The sequence below is a fragment of the Manacus candei genome, unplaced genomic scaffold, assembly GCF_025592945.1.
Source record: "Manacus candei isolate 608988 ecotype Guabito, Panama unplaced genomic scaffold, ASM2559294v1 h1tg000129l, whole genome shotgun sequence".
Classification (NCBI taxonomy): domain Eukaryota; kingdom Metazoa; phylum Chordata; class Aves; order Passeriformes; family Pipridae; genus Manacus; species Manacus candei.
Window position 1 is genome coordinate 692649 of NW_026138177.1, and position 17700 is coordinate 710348.

At 53.8% G+C, this 17700-nt stretch overlaps 3 protein-coding genes across 3 annotated transcripts in view; 1 reads left to right on the forward strand and 2 right to left on the reverse strand.

The window, feature by feature from the left end:
• LOC127462517 (zinc finger protein 436-like) overlaps positions 1-7808 on the reverse strand; it is a 37998-nt gene extending 30190 nt beyond the window's left edge. The window contains exon 1 of the mRNA XM_051771170.1: positions 7516-7808. The gene's annotated coding sequence lies outside the window, so the exon portion shown is untranslated. The remainder of the gene's footprint in view (positions 1-7515) is intronic.
• LOC127462532 (zinc finger protein 665-like) overlaps positions 1-17700 on the forward strand; it is a 162832-nt gene that overhangs the window by 8871 nt on the left and 136261 nt on the right.
• LOC127462530 (zinc finger protein 135-like) overlaps positions 1-17700 on the reverse strand; it is a gene marked incomplete at its 5' end in the record, with an annotated part of 30253 nt that overhangs the window by 7862 nt on the left and 4691 nt on the right. The window lies entirely within an intron of this gene.

Genomic DNA, 17700 nt, shown 5'->3' on the forward strand with positions numbered 1-17700 from the left:
GAGATCTCATCTCCCCTGAGGAGGTGGCAGGTGGGGGGCACCCAGCCGGGCCTAGGGAGGGGAATAAACTGGAGAAAAATTAGGAAATTGTTATTTTTGCTGTTTAATCTATTTATTTTTCCCATGTGGAAACCAAAAGTTTAATGTGATTGAGGGAGGTAAAAATGTAATGAAATTACAAATGTTAGGACTCTATTTATGGTGTAAAAATTATTATAGTTAGTAGAATTATTAATTAGAATTAATAGAGTAAATAGCATTATTACTCTACTAATATATTAATATGTTTCTATAGAATTATAGTCAGTACAATAATTGTATCTATCACTGGTCATTACCCAGGGCCTGGTGACCCCGAAAAGATCAGGGGACCTCAATGGGACACAAATGAGGGCCGTCCAAAATCAACAAAATATCTGAGTGAAAACAGCCTCAAGTTGTTCCAGGGGAGGTTTAGATGGATATTAGGAAAATGTTTTTGCCAGGGAAAGGGTTGTCCAGCCCTGGCACAGAGGAGTGGTAGAGTCACCATCCCTGAAGGTGCCCAAAGCAAGCGTGGATGTGACACCTCAGGACATGTTTTAGTGGTGGCCGTGGCAGTGGTGGGTTAATGGTTGGCCTTAAAGGTCTCGGAGGGTTTTTCCAACCTGGACCATGAGATGACCATGAACACAAGGTGATTGTGACCATGATGTGATCAAAACCATGAGATGACTGACCATGAGATGATTGTGATACTTAGATGACCATGAGATGACCACAACACAACCATGACCATGAGGTGATAAAACCCATGAGATGGCCATGACCATGCCCATGAGGTGCCCCTGAGTTTCCCTGAGGTGACCATGACACTGAGATGCCCCTTCAGCCCCTTTCCCATCTCCAGGACCCCCCTGCAGCCCTTTATCCTGCACCAATACCCTCCTGCTACCACTTTCCCAGGCACTCTCCCTCTTCCAGACCTCCTCTTTTCCTTGACACTGTCACTCCTTTGAACCCCCATTCCTGGGCACTGGGACACCCCTGCACCCATTTCCCTGGCTCTGCAAGCCCTTTTCCAGCCATCCCACCTCTCTCAGTCCCTGGATCTCCTGTTTCCTTGACCCTGGGGACTCCCAGACCACCATTCCCAGCCATCCCAGGTCAGCTCGCCCCTAGCCCTGCTTTCCTTGAACCCAGGTACCTCTGAAGCCCCTTCCTGCCTCTTCCAGTTCTCCCAGTTCCTCCTTTTCTTAATCCACGGACCCTCCAAACCCCCGCAGTATCCATGTCCCCCCAGTTCTCCACTCCCAGCTCTTCCCACACATGGCTCTGTCGGAGCCCGTGTCATGACCTGCCCCAGAGGCACCGCAACAGGTTCTTTTCCTGAGGGATCCCTTGGGGGGAATGAAAGAGAAACACCGCTGGAGAACTGGAGTGACAACAGGAATGGCTTTTATTTTTGGTAACTCTGGAACCATAATGGGTAATCCATGGCTGGGGAAGGGAGTCTACAGCAGTTCTGGCATTTATGATCACCCCGAGGAAAGGGACACAAGAAGAGAAAAAGAGAGAAGGAGATTTGGAATCAAGGATCAGAGTCACAGTGCCCAGTCCTGCTCCATCGGGGGTGGGGACCCGCACATGCAGCCAAAATTGAAGGCTGCGAGGAAGAGGAAGAAGCCCCAGGACCCCCAGGCAGGTGAGGAGGAAGTCAGTGCCCCTTTGCCCTGTCTTGTCCTGTATCTCCCAGCTGAGCATCGCCCCCGGCTGCAGGACAACCCCGCTGCCGCCGCCGTCCTGCCGGGGCCGGAGTTGGGGGGATGTCCTTGGCCTTCCCTCTGGGCCGGAGGCAAATCCCCTCCCTGTCCTTCTTCCCTCCTGCCCCAGGCCCCGAGCTGAGGACGGAGAGCCCGGAGGACAAATCCCCCCGGCAGAGCCTGGTGGGAGAGGCTGTTTTGAAGGGCTCCACGGCGCAGGAAGGCAGCGGGGAGGAAAAGCCACGAAGGTACCCCAGGAGGAGGGTCTCCAAAGCCAGCCCAGAGTGCTCTGAGGAGGAAAGACCCAGCCTGTGCCAGGAAGGCGACCAGAGCTTGAGCTCTGACCTGGAGGTCCATGAGCAGCTTCACACTGGGGAAAGGCTCTACAAATGCTTGGAATGCATGAAGAGCATCAGGAAGAGATAAAACCTGATCTGCCACCAGCCCATCCACACCGGGGAAAGGCCCTACAAGTGCTTGGAGTGTGGGAGCAGCTTCAGCTGGCACTCCTGCCTGATCCGCCACCAGATCATCCGCACTGGAGAACAACCCTACCAGTGTGGGGAGTGTGGGAAGAGCTTCAATGACCACTCCAACCTCATCACCCACCAGAGCCTGCACTCCAGGAAACGGCCCTACAAGTGCTTGGAATGCGGGAAGAGCTTCAGCCTGAGCTCTGACTTGATCTGCCACCAGAAGATCCCAGAGTGGGGAACAGCCCTACAAGTGTCCTGAAAGTGAGAAGAGGTTTCGGTCCAGCTCACATCTCCTGCATTAGCAGACACACACAAGGGGAGAGGCCTTTCTGCTGCACCGACTACAGGAAGAGCTTCAACCACAACTCCCACCTTGTCATCCACTGGAGAACAAAAATTGGATTCCACTTGGGTTGTTCTTCAGGCAAGAAAAATAAGAAGTTTCCCAGGCTGTTGGTTAAACTGCAGGAGCTGGTTAGACAGCACCAGTTCCTGGCAGCAGAGAGTGTTTCTGAGCAGCTCAAGAGCAGCTCAGCCCAGGGCTGTTCATCAAGGCTGAGGCCTGAGGAGCATTTCTCAGATCACAGGGAGGCCTGGGGGGGTGGGGATGCACCACCACACCTGGAAAGGTGTCGTCCCAAGGACTTGCACAGCTGGGAGGTGTTTTCAGTCCCAGGCCCCCCCGGTCACCCCCCCAAGGTGCTGGACGGCCCTTCAGACCCACCTGAGGCCACCCCCTGTCTCCACACCCTTTGCAGGGCAGCTCATGGAGCCCCCAGGACAGGAGATGGTGCCTCTGGACCTGCCTCACGAGGGGCTTCTGCCACCCCTGGGGCCACAGAGGGGACAGGGGCACCCTCAGCTCCTCCTGCCACGAGCTGATCTGGGACAACACCCCGAGCTCCCAGGGCCTGCACAGGTCCTGCTCCGTCGTGGGCTTTATCAGGATGCTCCTGTGCTCCTCAAATAAAAGCACAGAAAGCTGATAATCCCCTCAAGGCCCTCAGAAGTCACACATCTCCTCAGCAAAGCAAAACTGATCCCATAGGAGCAATTCGTGGAATATTTATTAGGAAAAAATCCCAAAAACAGAACAAGGATTGATTGACACAGACTAGGAGTACCTGTGGACTCTGCTGCCGAGTCACTGGCAAATGTAAAGTGTTTCTATATTTACTAAAACTATATAAACCCCCTTAGCAATGCCCAGCAGGTGTTCTTGGCATCACTGTAGGGAACAGAGATTATATGACCTGGGAGAAACTTAAGGGGAACTTGGCAAGATAAAAGTGGACGTGGTGAGATGTATCTTTGTGTGGGGGAAATTGCTTGGGAGTATTTTTCTCATGGGCAACGAATGCTTAACTAAAAAGTAGATCTAGAGAAAAGTTACTAACAGGAATTTACTGCTGCTGTAATGGGGTATATAAACTGTGAAAGAACTGTAATAAATGATTCCATTATACCACATGGGATCTGTGTCTGAGACGTCATGAATGGCATCCTGAACGTGGGGTTTGCAAATTTAATCCAGAAAACATAGCTGGAGCTCCGGTGGCATAGCCCTGGTGAACCATGGAAAGAGACCGGGGTCAGAATTTGACTACACGTGCCCATCACCTCTGCAGGACAGCGGGTGAGCAGCTGGGAACCATGGGACAATCACTAACACGAGAACAAAAAAGAATTAGATGGAAATACTCACAAAGATATTAAAGATTTACGGCAGTAATGTATGCCAGGTATCATTAGTAACACTGTTAGTTTGGGTAACAGACAATTGTTCCTGGTTTCCCCGAGAGGGAACTTTGAATGTTTCCATATGGAAGCGAACTGGGGAAGAGCTGGGGCGAACGCCAGATGAAAAAGCTTTAAGTTTACTTTCAACGTGGCAACAGGTGTTTTCGGCATTAACCCGCCTGCAAGCCACAAATGGAACTGATTTACCTTCTTTGGCAAGTGCGCCCCTCGCCAAGAATGATCCTAAAGAGAAACAATCCCCGTTTACTACCCAAGACTCAAACCCTGTTGATCCTCTCGACCCACCCTGGATCGATTCTGAAAAAGAGCAGGATTTATATCCGCCTCCTGCTGACAATCCCACCGCAAAGTACCGCGCGCACCTCGGGAACAGCCCTGCTAAACCCCTCGCTCCCCGTCGCCGCTTCTGCCGCGCCGGCAAATCCGCCGCTAAAATTCCGTGTCTTGGGCAAAACCCGCATAACTCGAGGTGGGAAGCGAGAAAAACAGTGATTCTTCACAATGTTGTGGGACTCTTGAGCAGTGTAGGAAGGAGAAGGACAAGAGAAGGGAGAAGGACAGGAGGAGGGAGGACTGGCTTCGCTCCCGCCGCCATCCCGCCCTCTGTCCGCCCGCCAGCGCAGCGCTCAGCCCGCTCGGCCCGCTCAGTCCGCTCAGTCCCGCTCCGCCCCGCTCAGTCCCGCTCCGCCCGCTCCGCCCCGCTCGGTCCCGCTCGGCCCCGCTCCGCCCCGCTCAGTCCCGCTCCGCCCGCTTAGTCCGCTCAGTCCGCTCAGTCCCGCTCCGCCCCGCTCAGTCCCGCTCCGCCCCGCTCCGCCCGCTCGGCCCCGCTCAGCCCCGCTCCGCCCGCTCGGCCCCGCTCCGCCCGCTCAGCCCCGCTCCGCCCCGCTCAGCCCGCTCGGCCCCGCTCAGCCCCGCTCCGCCCCGCTCAGCCCGCTCGGTCCCGCTCAGCCCCGCTCCGCCCCGCTCCGCCCGCTCGGCCCCGCTCCGCCCGCTCGGTCCCACTCGGCCCCGCTCCGCCCCGCTCAGCCCGCTCGGTCCCGCTCAGCCCCGCTCGGCCCCGCTCCGCCGCCCCGCGCATCCACTTCCACCGCCGCCGCCTCCTCGCCGCCGGGGCCGTGCGAGCCCAGCGGGCCGGGGGCAGCGGCCCCCACGGCCTCAGACTGCCCGGCCGTGCTGCTGGCACTGTCAGCAGCGGGGAACACGCGGCTCCCAGCGCCGCTGGGAGCAAACGCATCTCCCGCTCCGGCGGCCCCCTGCGAGGGTCGCCGCTCCCCGGGCCTCTCCTCACCATGAATCGGGTGCGACCGCAATTAGGCATATCTACACAACAATTGGCCTCATTGTTTGAGTTGTTAAAGCGTGATCCTGACTTATCTTCACTTCGTCCATTAACTAATGAAGCAGAACAGGCTTTGTCTTTTGTGCTTCAGGCTATTCAGGGTCGATATAGCTGTCGCAGACTGGAATTACCAGTCTTTTAAAATTTAATTTATAATACCTTTCAACCTTATGCCCGCTTATGCCAGTAGGATGAACCCCTTACAAGTTCTGGAGTGGGTTTTTCTGCCTCATGCCTTTCCTAAAACAGTAACCACAGGTATTGAAATGTTGACTATGCTCATACAGTGAGGCAGACACTGCTTGCAACAATTAATGGCATGCGATCCTGCAGTAGTTCATATAGCGGTTGCAAAACAAGATCTTGCTTTTTGGCTTCAACAGCATATGCCATTGCAGATTGCCTTAGCGGAATTTACTGAGAGAGAAAATTTTCTCTTCCTCGTTACATTCGCTGTCAGCCTTGCCTTTACAGTTAAAGACCCACCTTTCTCGAGCCGCTATCCCAAATGCTTTAACTGTTTCTAGATGGGTCGGGGGCAACGGGAAAAGCCGTGGTAGCATGGGAAACAGACAGTGATAAATGGAACTCAGATGTTAGTTTTGTTACAGGCTCTACAAAGGTAGTGGAACTGGCAGCTGCTGTTCGTGCCTTTACTCTTCTTTCACAGCGTCCTTTGAATGTTGTTGCTGACTCACTTTATGTCACGGGTATTATTCAGCGCTTAGACAGAGCATTTCTCAAAACAGTTTCTAATCAACGATTGTTTTCACTCCTTAGGCAGTTGTTGTTTTTATTAGAATACCATCACCATGAATATCTTGTTTTACATTCAATGTTGCCAGGCCCAATTGTACAGGGAAATCAAATAGCAGACTCAGTTGCTTGCAGCAGCAAAAACCCCTAATGCCTATCAACAGGCCAGACTTTCACATGATTTTTTCCATCAAAATGCAAAAGCTTTGCAAAGGTCCTATGGTTTCACACAGGAGAACAGGCTCAAAACATTATTCGCAGTTGCCCTGATTGCCAGGATATAAGTCCTTTGCCTTTGCCACACGGTGTGAACCCTCGGGGCTTACAGCCCTGTGAATATCTAGCAAACTGATATACTGCTCATTATCCCTCCCTTAGCAGACTAAAATACATTCACGTATCTGTTGATACCTGTTCATGTATGCTTTTTGCCACTGTAATGGCAGTAACTCAAGGATGGCTGGTGGCTCAACCGAAACAGAATGTGTGGGTTACATTAGCCAATGTAACGGGTCAGGATACCCTGTGTCTTAGCACTGCAACACCCAACAACCCTTTTTTGACTTGCTTAGTAGGTGTTCCTCTAGATCTACAGGAATTGTTCACTCTTTGTAATCACTCACTGCATACACCATCCTCCTGCCAGAATCTTATGAGAGACAACACTTATGACTCCTGGGATGAGTGGTGGCCTCACGTAAGTCAGCCAGGTACAAATCCCCCTCAAGAACTGGAATTGTTAGAATCCCTGGATGCACATAGATGCATAATGTTTAGAAACAAGGTCAGCACCTCATGGAATGTTACAGGTACCAGACCATTTAGTAATGTGTCTCTATGGTGTTCGCATGTAGATAATAGTACCCTATCCTTTTCCAGTCCCATGACCTTACCATCCAGTCTTTTCCTCTTTTGTGGAGATCGAGCCTGGGTTTTGGTACCAGCACAAATTATTGGAGGACCTTATACAGTAGGAAAATTAACCTTGTTCACTCCTAATACAACAATGATCCTAAAACACTGTTATAGATGAGAGAGACATATACACACCTTCACTAGTGAATGTAGGGATAACGTAGAATTTTGGAATCAGGGGACAAGAATTGCTGCCTCTTTCCTAGCACTTGGAGTGGCCGCTGCAAAAACTGTAGCTACATTAAATAAATTAGGATGTTGGTTAGCAAAACAGACAAATGCTACTAGTCAGGCTATTGCAGATTTATTGACTGATGCTCAGTCAGTGGGACATGCTACTTTGCAAAACAGAGCTGCTATTGACTTTTTGCTTTTAGCACAGGGACATGATGGGAAGGATTTGATGGAATGTGTTGCATGAACTTGAGTGACAAATCAACCTCCATTCACAAAAGCTTTACAACAGTTACAGGACTGTCGTGGTTTGAATCTTGTTTTCCCCCAGAGGCTAAATTAAGTGGTAGACCCCAAGGGGTGGAAACCCCTGGAAGTTTTGAAGTTCTGCCCAATGGGCGCTCCTGCAGAAATGTAAACATATCACAAGCTCACGGGAAGAGATGAGTTGTAGTTTTGGGTTGTTGAGGAGAGGTGGCCATGTTGTAGAGCCACAAGGAAGGGGCTCTGAGCCCCTTGGGCCCTCTGGGCCCTCCCAGCCCCTGGCTGGGGGGCTGCAGGGACCTGGAACAGCATAAAGCTGGGCTAGGTGCCTGTAGTTATGCCAGGAGATGTTTTCTCCATGGGCGCAGAGCAGCAGCCGGGACTGACCAGAGAAACGGTGGCAGAGAGCCAGGATAGATAACACCTGAACTGAAGGAGCAGCAGAAACAACATGCAGCACCAGAGAAAGGACTCCTGGAAAGAGAGCCGAGGAAGAAAGAGAGAGCCAGCAGCCTGAGAGACAGAGTTCTAGGGGTAAGACTGTACCAGATCCCCTAAAACTCCCTTGAGACCCCTCCTGGAGAAGAGGGACATGGACTCCTATTTTGGAGAGTAGTTTTGGACATGCAGCACCGGAGAGAGAGGAGCTAAGAAGCTCAGAGCGTCCCGGAGCTGGACCGGGATGGCCAGAGGAATGCGGGGGGAGTTGACCTTGGCTCCCCCCCCTTGCACTGCTGCCACGGTGGCAGCCTGAGAGACAGGGCACAGAGGCCCTGCAAGGAGCTGAGTCTCCTGGAGATACCAGACCGTCACGAGGACCCCCCTGTGTCTTCATGATATGATGTGGTGATACGACCTTGTCTGGGGTTACGAAGCCCACGGAAGACCCCTTGGTTGGAGGTGATGGGGTCGAGGGAGCTTGGATACCTCCCTCGTGGATGCTGGCAGAAATCCAGCTATCAGCTGCTGCATGTGGAGAAGACAGACAGACTGCTGCCTCAGAAGATGCTGCTGCTTAAGGACTGGAAGGGATCTGTCCTTCTTTCCCTCCTGGACTTTTATTTGGAGGGGAGAAGAGATCTGATCATTGTAAATACATATGTCGTGGTAGAGATAGTTGTGATCGTGTGTATAATGTGATGTGGTATTTATTTGTACAGTCATTGTAATATATTCCCTTTCCCCCACTTTGAGTCTGGTGTGTTTTGTCTGGAAAAACCCATCTCACATTAGGTTGAGATGTGGGAGGGGGATGGAGCTAAGGAATTGGATTTTGGGGCTATCTCAAACCATGACAAGGACCTAACAAAGAAACTGACCGTGAACAACAGATGGAACCCCTTTGAAGGATGGGATTGGACTTTGGGATTAGGGCCATGGGTGAAAAAGATTCTAATGTGTGGCTTGGTTCTAGTGTTGGGTCTATTGGGGATGATTCTCTGTTTACCATGCTTGATTGGGATTGTATGATCTATGAAACAAAAGGCAATACATCGAGCCTTGGTGGTACAAGTCCATACAGCTTTACCTTTAACTGCCTTAGAAAATAAAGAAGAGGGAGATGTAGGGAACCAAGATTATGTGACCCTGGCAGAAACTTAAGAGGAACTTGGCAAGATAAAAGCGGACGTAGTGAGATGTGTCTTTGTGTGGAGGAAATTGTTTGGGAGTATTTTTCTCATGGGCAGTGAATGCTTAACTAAAAAGTAGATCTAGAGAAAAGTTACTAACAGGAATTTACTGCTGATGTAACGGGGTATATAAACCATGAAAGAACTGTAATAAAGGATTCCATTATACTGCATGGGGTCTATGCCTGAGATGTCATGCATCACCATTGTAAATAAATTTATTACAGCCCCTGCACCTGGTACTTCCCCAGGTAAATATTTTCCAGGTGAGAACCCCCTGCCTGTGTTTGCAAAGGCAAGACTCAAAAGAATTTTTTTTCCTGTCCAAATGCTTGAATTTTTAATAAGGTTTATTTGATGCAGCCCTTTGTTACTGTCCCCATCCCTCAAATTCCTCCTGCTCCAGGCTGCAGCTTGGGGTGTTTCGGGGTGAGAAACAGGTTGGGAAGGAAGAAGTGGGAAAACGGGATGGAGGCACAGGAATCTCTCTCCCTCAAAGCTTTTCCCCCCTTCCAAGGGCCCCTCCAACCCATTCACCCACCAGCCACAAGTGCAAGGGGTGGGTCAGGGGGAATGGATCCCACCAGCCCTCCACACACAGAACCATTTCCCACCCCTGAGCAGGGCCTCTGCTCCAGGGAAAGGCTCCATCTCTCTCCCAGAATAAGAGATTTAACAAAATCAGCCCCAAATAAGAACCAGCTGTGGGTGCTGAGCAGCAGCTGCAGCTCCAAAATTGTTTCTGGGCCGGGAAGCAGGAGGGTGATGCAGATTTTTCCTCTCTCCTCTCCCAAGTGCAGAGGAAGAGGCAGGAGGGGGCAGAGCTGGGGAGGTTCAATCAGACTTGCATAATCCTTTACACAGAAACCATCGATGAAGTCTGGGGCTAAGACTGGATCTAGCCACTGCCACGCTTCTCTGGGGGAAGTAGTTTAGAAAGCCAGGGGGTCTGGGGGTGGGGGGAGTTGGGGGTCTCTGGGGGTGTTGGGGGTCCTTTCTGCACCTCATGACTCAATGGGAGCTTCTCTAATAGACTTTGCCTTAAACTCCCACTGTGCCCAGGACAGGAACCCCTGTGAGTGTCTGTGACATCCCGGCTCTTTAGCAGGCTGGAGATCCTTGGAATATCCCCATGGAGCCCCTGGGAGTGCCTTTGACAGATTGGAGCTGTAGCAGCCAAAGTCCCTGGGATGTCTCAGAGGGAGAAAAATATTCTTTACCTTTCAGTCCCTAGATTTTAAGAAAAATCTGAGATCGTAATACTTTACTAATGACACTTGGATTTCTATTTTTCTTCCTTCTAATCCAAATACCCCGACTTCTATGCTAGCTGGGAAACTGCCATATATAGAGCAGTCATTTCAGAGACTCCACAGTCCCAGAACCTCTTAACAATCAGGCCTCCAGTGTTAGAGGAGCTGGGCAGGGCAGAGGTGGTGCTGGGGCCGGGGGTCTCTCCTCTGCAGCAGGGGGGACACACCCATGTCTGCTCAGGGGGCTTTGCTCTCCTGGGGCTGCATCGAGAGGTCTCAGGGCCCCCCTAATCCTGATCCCCCCAAAGGTGCTGCTGCAGGAGCCCCAGAATCATCTGTGGGACAACCCCAATGTGGGTGGTGGGTGAAGAAACCTCATGGCACCCCCGGCGAAGGCTGGAGGGGAGGGGGGGATCTGTGGGAGGGTGTCAGGGCTGCTGCAAGCAGCCCCTCCCAGTGCTCCAAGTCCATCCCCCCTCACAGCCCCGGTGCAGACCGGTTCCAGGGGCAGTGCAGTGCCATGGGGCAGCCCCACTGAGCTTTGCAGCCAGGAAACCTGATTTGGGGGTTTTGCTCCCGGTTCCTCACATGCTTGAAAACACCAGAGGGGTACCCGGACCCCTCCACCACCACCCCAAAAAGCCTGTGGGGGCCATTCTTCACCCAGCCCGAGGAATAGCGCCAGGGTGACTGTAAGGGCCCCGAGGGGACAGCGGGGGGACAGCTGCGGTCAAGGACCCCTCCAGGCACTGGATGCCAGATCCTGTGTTCAAGGAAGGAGAATAGAAAAAAGGAGAGGCTCAAGAGCATCCGTCACCCCCCCAACCCCCCAGAGGCCAAGGCAGGGTGTCCTGGGGCAAAGCACCCTGGTGAGACTCCCCCAAACCCCTGCAGACCCCCCTGCACAGGAGCAGGAGGAGCTGAGTGTCCCCAAAAATCCCTCTGCTCCCTCTTTTGGGATCCCAGCTTAGGGGAGTGGGACAGCAGCCAACCACAGCCTCGAGAAAAGCCCCCCCAGCCCCTCCTCCCTCAATCCGCCCCTCAGTTTCCCCACCCTGAGCAGCTCTTGGGGACTCGAGGGGCGGCATCACCCCGCCCCCAGCACCACCCCCCGCGAGTTGCTCTCCCCAACCAGCCTGGGGGGTCTAGCGGGCACGACCTCCCAGTCCCTGCACCCGGGGGGCACGGGGGGCTCCCCGCAGCCCCCGCTCGCCCCGTCGGTCTCAGATCATGGAGCCGTCCTGGTCCTCCATGTCCCGGCAGAGCCGGCGCAGCACAGGGCTGGAGACACTGACCCGGGGGTGGGGACACGGCGCTGTCACGCGAGGAGGGGACAGGAAGCCAAAGCCCCGCTGCCCCCCGCGCTGGCTCGGGCTGCTGTGAACTGGCCGCGGGGTCCGAGCTTCCTGCCCCGCCACAGCCCCGCAGCTGCCGGGGGGACTCGCCCTGACGCTCCGGTGAGGGGCATCGAGGTGCGGGGGTTGTCTCCAGAGGATGGAAAACCGGGGGAAAGGACGAGAAGCTGCAGCACCAGACACTGAGAGAAAAACCCTCCTCAACTCCCCAAAATGGTGAAAATAAAAGATCAAGGTCTTGATCCTGATCTCTAAGAGAATTAATAAAATGACATTAAAAGAGTTAAAAAATGTCGAGATTCAATCAATGAAACGCCAGATCTATCGAAAAATAGATACAAATACAGTGTTGTGGAGCTGAAGGCCGGCTTTCCCGGCCATATGTGAGGGACTGGAAGCCCTGGAGCCTCACTTTTCCCCCCCCCCTTGTTTTGGAGCAATGCATTCGGCTTATTAACCACTGATTCATTTGTCCCTGAGCTGCTTTGTTCCTCTGCCAGGCACAGATGAGCACAGGCTCCGCAGGCTGCAGGGCTGCTGTGTCCTGTCGGGGCTCAACATATCGGTTTTATTTATTCCCAGAAGGGAAAAAGGCCCCCAGTCCACTTGGCTGAGCGGAGGAGGGGACGGATTTCTGGCAGAAAACTCCAACAATGGGTTTTGCCCAGCCTGGGAAGCACAAAGCAAGCCGAACTGAGGTGGGATCCCCAGCATCACTCGTGTGCTGTGCCCAGCTGAAGCCGGGGCCGCCGGCGGTGTCCGATCCCGCCAGGACGCGGGGAGGGCCCCGGGGAGCGGCGGCGGCGGGCGGGCCCTGGGGGAGCCGCCCCGAGGGGTCCCCGTGTCACTGAAGGAGCCGCCCCGGGCCGGGCGGGTGGGCATGGAATCAAATCCAGACAAGAGAGGAAAATACAGGGAAAGAAGCGCACCGCGGGACGAGCCTTGTCGGGTGTCGGCAGAGAGGGGGGGCGAGGTCTGAATAGAATAAAATACAGAGAATAAAACAAAGGAAAACAAAATAGCCGCAGCGGGGGAGTCTCCGCTACCCCATAACTAAAAGAGCTGCACTGAGGAACCGGGGGGGGTGAGGGGTTGATGACACCCCCCGGGTGTCCCGGCCGGCCCGTGTCAGTGAAGAAGCTGCACAGCGGAACAGGCGAGCTATGAATACAATAAAAGATAAAGAATAAAATAAATAGAAAAAAACCTGCACTAGCGAAGTCCCCGTCACCCCGTATCTAGAAGAGCTGCCCCGAGGGACCGGTGGGGCGGCACCGGGAAGGTCGGGCGATTTTCGGTGTCCCCGAAAAAGCCGCATCATGGGGCGGCGATAAAAGGGCGGCACCGAGGACGGGAGGTGTGAAAGGAATAAAATTCACAGAGTAAAATATAATAAAAGAATCGCATCGGGGGGTCTTCACCACCCCGTGTTACCGAAGGAGCTGCATGACAGGACCTGCAAGGTGTTAAATAGAATAAAATATAGAGAATAAAATAATGGAATAAAATATCTGCTCCGAGGGGTTTCCGCCGCCCGGTATCTAAAAGAGTTGTAGCGAGGGATCGGCGGGGCATCCCCGGGGGTTGTGAGGGAGTGATCAACGGCACCGAGGGGCCTCTGCCGCCCCGTGTCACTGAAAGAGCTGCCCCGAGGGACGGGCGGGGTGAGAATAGAATAAAATACAGAAAATAGAGTAAAATAAATAGAATAAAAAGCTGCACTGAGGTGTCCCCGCCGCCCCCTGTCACTGAAAGAGCTGCACCGAGGGACCTGCGCTATCGGGTGTCGCCAGAAGGGCCGCGCCGAGGGCGGGGGGCAAGCTGTGAATGGAGTAAAATATAGAGGATAAAATAAAACACCATAAAAGCCGCACTGGGGAGTCTTCGCTGTCTTGTATCTAAAAGACTCGCCCCAAGGGACCGACGAGGAGGCACAGAGAGGTCTCTGCCGCCCCGTGTCCCTGAAGCAGCTGCGCGGCAGGACCTGCGAGGTGTGAATACAATAAAATATAGCGAATAGAATAAAATCAATTGAATAAAATAAATAAAGAACTGCACTAAGGGGTTCCTGCCGCCCGTGTCACCAAAAGAGCTGCGCTGTGGGCGGGACGGGGTTTAAGGAGCCGCACCGCGGGGTGACTGTCGCCTCGTGTCACGAAAGGAGCTGCACTGCGGGACGGGCGAGGTGTGAACACAAAATAGTGAATGGAATAAAAATCGGTACTGAGCGGCCCCCGCCACCCCGTGTCACCGAAAGAGATGCACCGAGGGACAGGAGAGGTGCGAATAACCATAAAATATAGAGAATAAAATCACTGGAGTAAAAGGTTGCGCTGAGGTGCTCCCGCCGCATCTAAAAGAGCTGCCCCGAGGGACCGGCGGGGCAGCACCGCGGGGTGTGAGGGGGCGATGAGCGGCACCGGGGGGTCCCCGCCGGCCCGTGTCACCGAAAGAGCCGCCCCGAGGGACGGGCGGGCGCGGCCCCGACCGACCCCTCCACCCGCGCGAGGAGCGGCGACGTCCCGCGGGACCGGCCGGGGCCGAGCGGGGTGTTCCCAACCGGGTCCGCTCCGCCCTCGGGCCCTAGGGGAGATCGGGGGGTTGTTCCCAACCGGGTCCGCTCCGCCCTCGGGCACCGCGCTGGGGCCGCCCCGCAGTTCCCAACCGGGTCCGCCCGCACGGCCCGGGCCCCGCGTGTCCCGCTGCCGCCTGCCCGGCCCCGCCGAGCCGAGAAACGCCGGGAAATCGCTCAGACGGATTAAAAACCTTTCTCATGGGCAGGAAGGGGCGCTGGTCCCTATGAATCCCTCTCCCCTCATTCACTCTTGGGCACTGCCAGGCATTATCCCGGCTCCCGGGGCTGTGTCACGGGACCGGCTGCTGCCATGGGGCAAGGGGTGCTCGCTGCAGTTTGGAATCAAACCCAGCAAGCTGGGGAGGGGAGGGGACAGCCCTAGAAGACAGGATTTGGCCTCGGGGGCTTGAAGCTGCACGAGGGGGTTAAAGGATCCCTCGGACCCCCGGTGCCCCCAGCAGTGGCTCTGGTGGCTCTGCCCCCCCGAACGGGGCCGTGTCCCAGACCCTTCGGTCCATCCCGGGCTTTGAGGGGTGAGCGTGGAGCAGGCGCGGAGCTGCTGGATGGAGCTTCCAGCCCCGCCAGCCGGAGCTCGGATCCCTCGGGGCACGGCGCTGTCAGGGACTGGTGTCCAGCGGCGCTCGGGCTCTGTCGGGAATGTCATCCAGACGGAAAACTGAGTCCGAACGGGCGGCCATTTCCACCACCTGCTATTTCTCCTCCCTTTTCCATGACGGAATTCACGGCGCTTCCTTTCACCTCAGAGATTTGGAAAGCAACGTCGCGGCTGCCCCGCAGCCACCCCCAGCGCCTTCCAGAGCTCCAGCCTCATCCCTCCTCCTCTCCCCTTTACTCAGCACCAGGTTCTCCCTCCTCTCCCTGCCAGCCCGGAGGAAGGAGACTTCCCCCCCGGTACCCACTGCCCCTCCCCATGTTGCAAAGCAATTTAAATTAGTAGTAGAATGGCTAAGGCTTAGTAGAAGAGTAGGCCTAGAAAGCAATGCTTCAAAGTAGTAAGCTAGCAACCTTGTGAGTGTGGAATGTACTGAAGAGATGGCAACAATAATCAAAGGATTAAGTCAAGCATGTATATAATGATTTGTTACCTGGGATGTGGTAAGGGTCTGTTAATCAGTTTCTAGGGGTAAGACAGCTTAAGTAAGATTTATGATTAGAATAGATGATTATTAATTGTTACCAGTATGAAGTATGAGCTTGTTTGTAACTGCACCTGGTTTGCTGTGGAAACTGTAACTGTTTTGCCGTGGAAACTGCACTTAAACTTGTTTGTGTATAAAAGCTAAACTGAAAATGAGGGTCGGTGGAATCCTGACTTGGGGCGTTAGCCCGCAGGTTCCCGGGGCCCCGAATAAAGCACCGCATAAAACGGCACTCTGTTGGTTTGTGTCTCCTTTGGATTACGGGCAACACCCCTGTCCCGTTGTGCCCAGTTGGTATTTCTGGGGCCGCCTGCCCACGGCTGCCTTACAGATGGAGCCGGATGGAATTCTTGCAGAGATTCCTGGGCTGGGCTGGTCCTGCCTGGGGGCCCGGGGCCACCAAAGCCACTCCCTCACTCCCCTCCACATCAGGGCAGGGGACAGAAGGAAACGCTCGTGGGTCAGGATAAGGGCAGGGAGAGGTCAGTCACCCATCGCTGTCACAGGCACAACAGACACGACTTGGGGAAATTAACTCAATGTATGACCAGCCAAATCAGAGAAGGAGAATGAGAAGAGAAACAAATCCTAAAACAACCACTGAGCTTCACTTTGTCCCCGATTCCCTCCCTCCTTTCCCTTGGTGGCACAGAGGAGATGGGAATTGAGATTACGGTCAGTTCATCACATGTTTGTGCTGTTGCTTCCCCCTCAGGGACAGAAGTCCTTCCCCTGCTTCACTGTGGGTCCCTTCCATGGGGTCAGTCCCTCGGGAACAGGCTGCTCCACCGTGGGTCCCCCACGGGGTCACAAGTCCTGCAGGAGCCTGTTCCGCGTGGGCTTCTCTCTCTGAGGCTCTGCAGGGCCTTCCCACGGGCTCTCGGCCTCCTTTGGGCACCCCCTGCTCCGGCGTGGGCTCCTCCCTGGGCTGCAGGGGGGTCTCTGCTCCATCCTGGACTCATCCACAGGTCACAGGCCCTTCAGCTCAAGTTCACACCGAGTTCCAGCCTGTCCAGTGCAGCAGCAATTCCCGGGCCTCCTGCCAGCCCGAGCACATCGCCAGGGCTGTTGCCCAACGTTCCCAGGCACAGCACAGTGAGGTGATTAGAGCTGAGCAGCTCAGCAGCAGTGACAGCAACGAGCAGCCACTAAGGAGCACCAGATTCTGACACACAGCCAGGAGCCCCAGACAGCACCAGCAGCTGTAAATTCCAGCAGCACATCCCAATCCCACCTGTCAGTATCTCCAACACTCCCAGCCCCACCTGGACACCAACAAAGGCTGTTGTGGTTTCACCTCATCCAGCCCCCAAGCCCCTCCCAGCCACTTCTCACTCCCCACCAGCAGGATCAGGGAGAGAACTGGGAGGGGAAAAGCTGGAAAACTCATGGGTTGACATAAAGACAGTTTAATAAGGACAAGCAAAACCTGCACACACAAGCAAAACAAGGAATTCATTCCCTGCTTCCCATGGTTGGGCAGGTGGTCAGCACCTCCAGGAGAGCAGGGCCCCATTCCAGAGAACAGTGACTTGGGAAGACAAACTCCATCACTCCAAAGGTCCCCTCTTCCTCCTTCTCTCCCCCACTTTATATCCTGAGCATGATGTTGACACTATTGTCTGGTTCAAAGGTGTGGGGTGGAGTCCCCACTGTCTGGGTTGCCCATGTATTAGTCAGGCACAGGTGCAACTCAGTTCTTAACACAACAGAAGGAGAATTAAGGAATGACATTGCAAAGGTTATTGGTGTGACAGGGGTTAAATTAGGAAAACAATCATCAGTTTCTCTATTTGCCAAACTCCCCTAAACCTTTGCTAGGAAGAGATTGATTGGAAAACTTGAGGCAGAAATTAAATTTAAAAATGGGCACATTGAAATTGTAATTGCTGAGACTAAATATGTTGAAGCAGCAGCTCTTCTTGAGCAGGAAATAACTCCAGTTAGCAGCAACATCCCAAGGGAAGCTGAAGATGCAGTTGTTCCTATCGTGTGGGCCAGTGGGATTCCATGAAAATCAGGAAAGGCAGCCCCTGTAAGAATTACTCTTAAGCCAGAAGCTGTACTGATAAGGCAAAAGCAGAATCCTTTGAAATTAGAAAGCCAAGTTGGATTGGTTCCAGTAGCACACAAATTTGCTAAGCATGATTTACTTGTAGACTGGGAATACAAGTACCCATAAAGAAAGTAAATGGGAAAGATTATTGATTAGGGCAGGACCTGAGAGGACTCCCCTAAATGATAACCTAGAATCATTTACAGTTTTAGATTTACAAGATGTCTTTTCCTGCATCCCCTT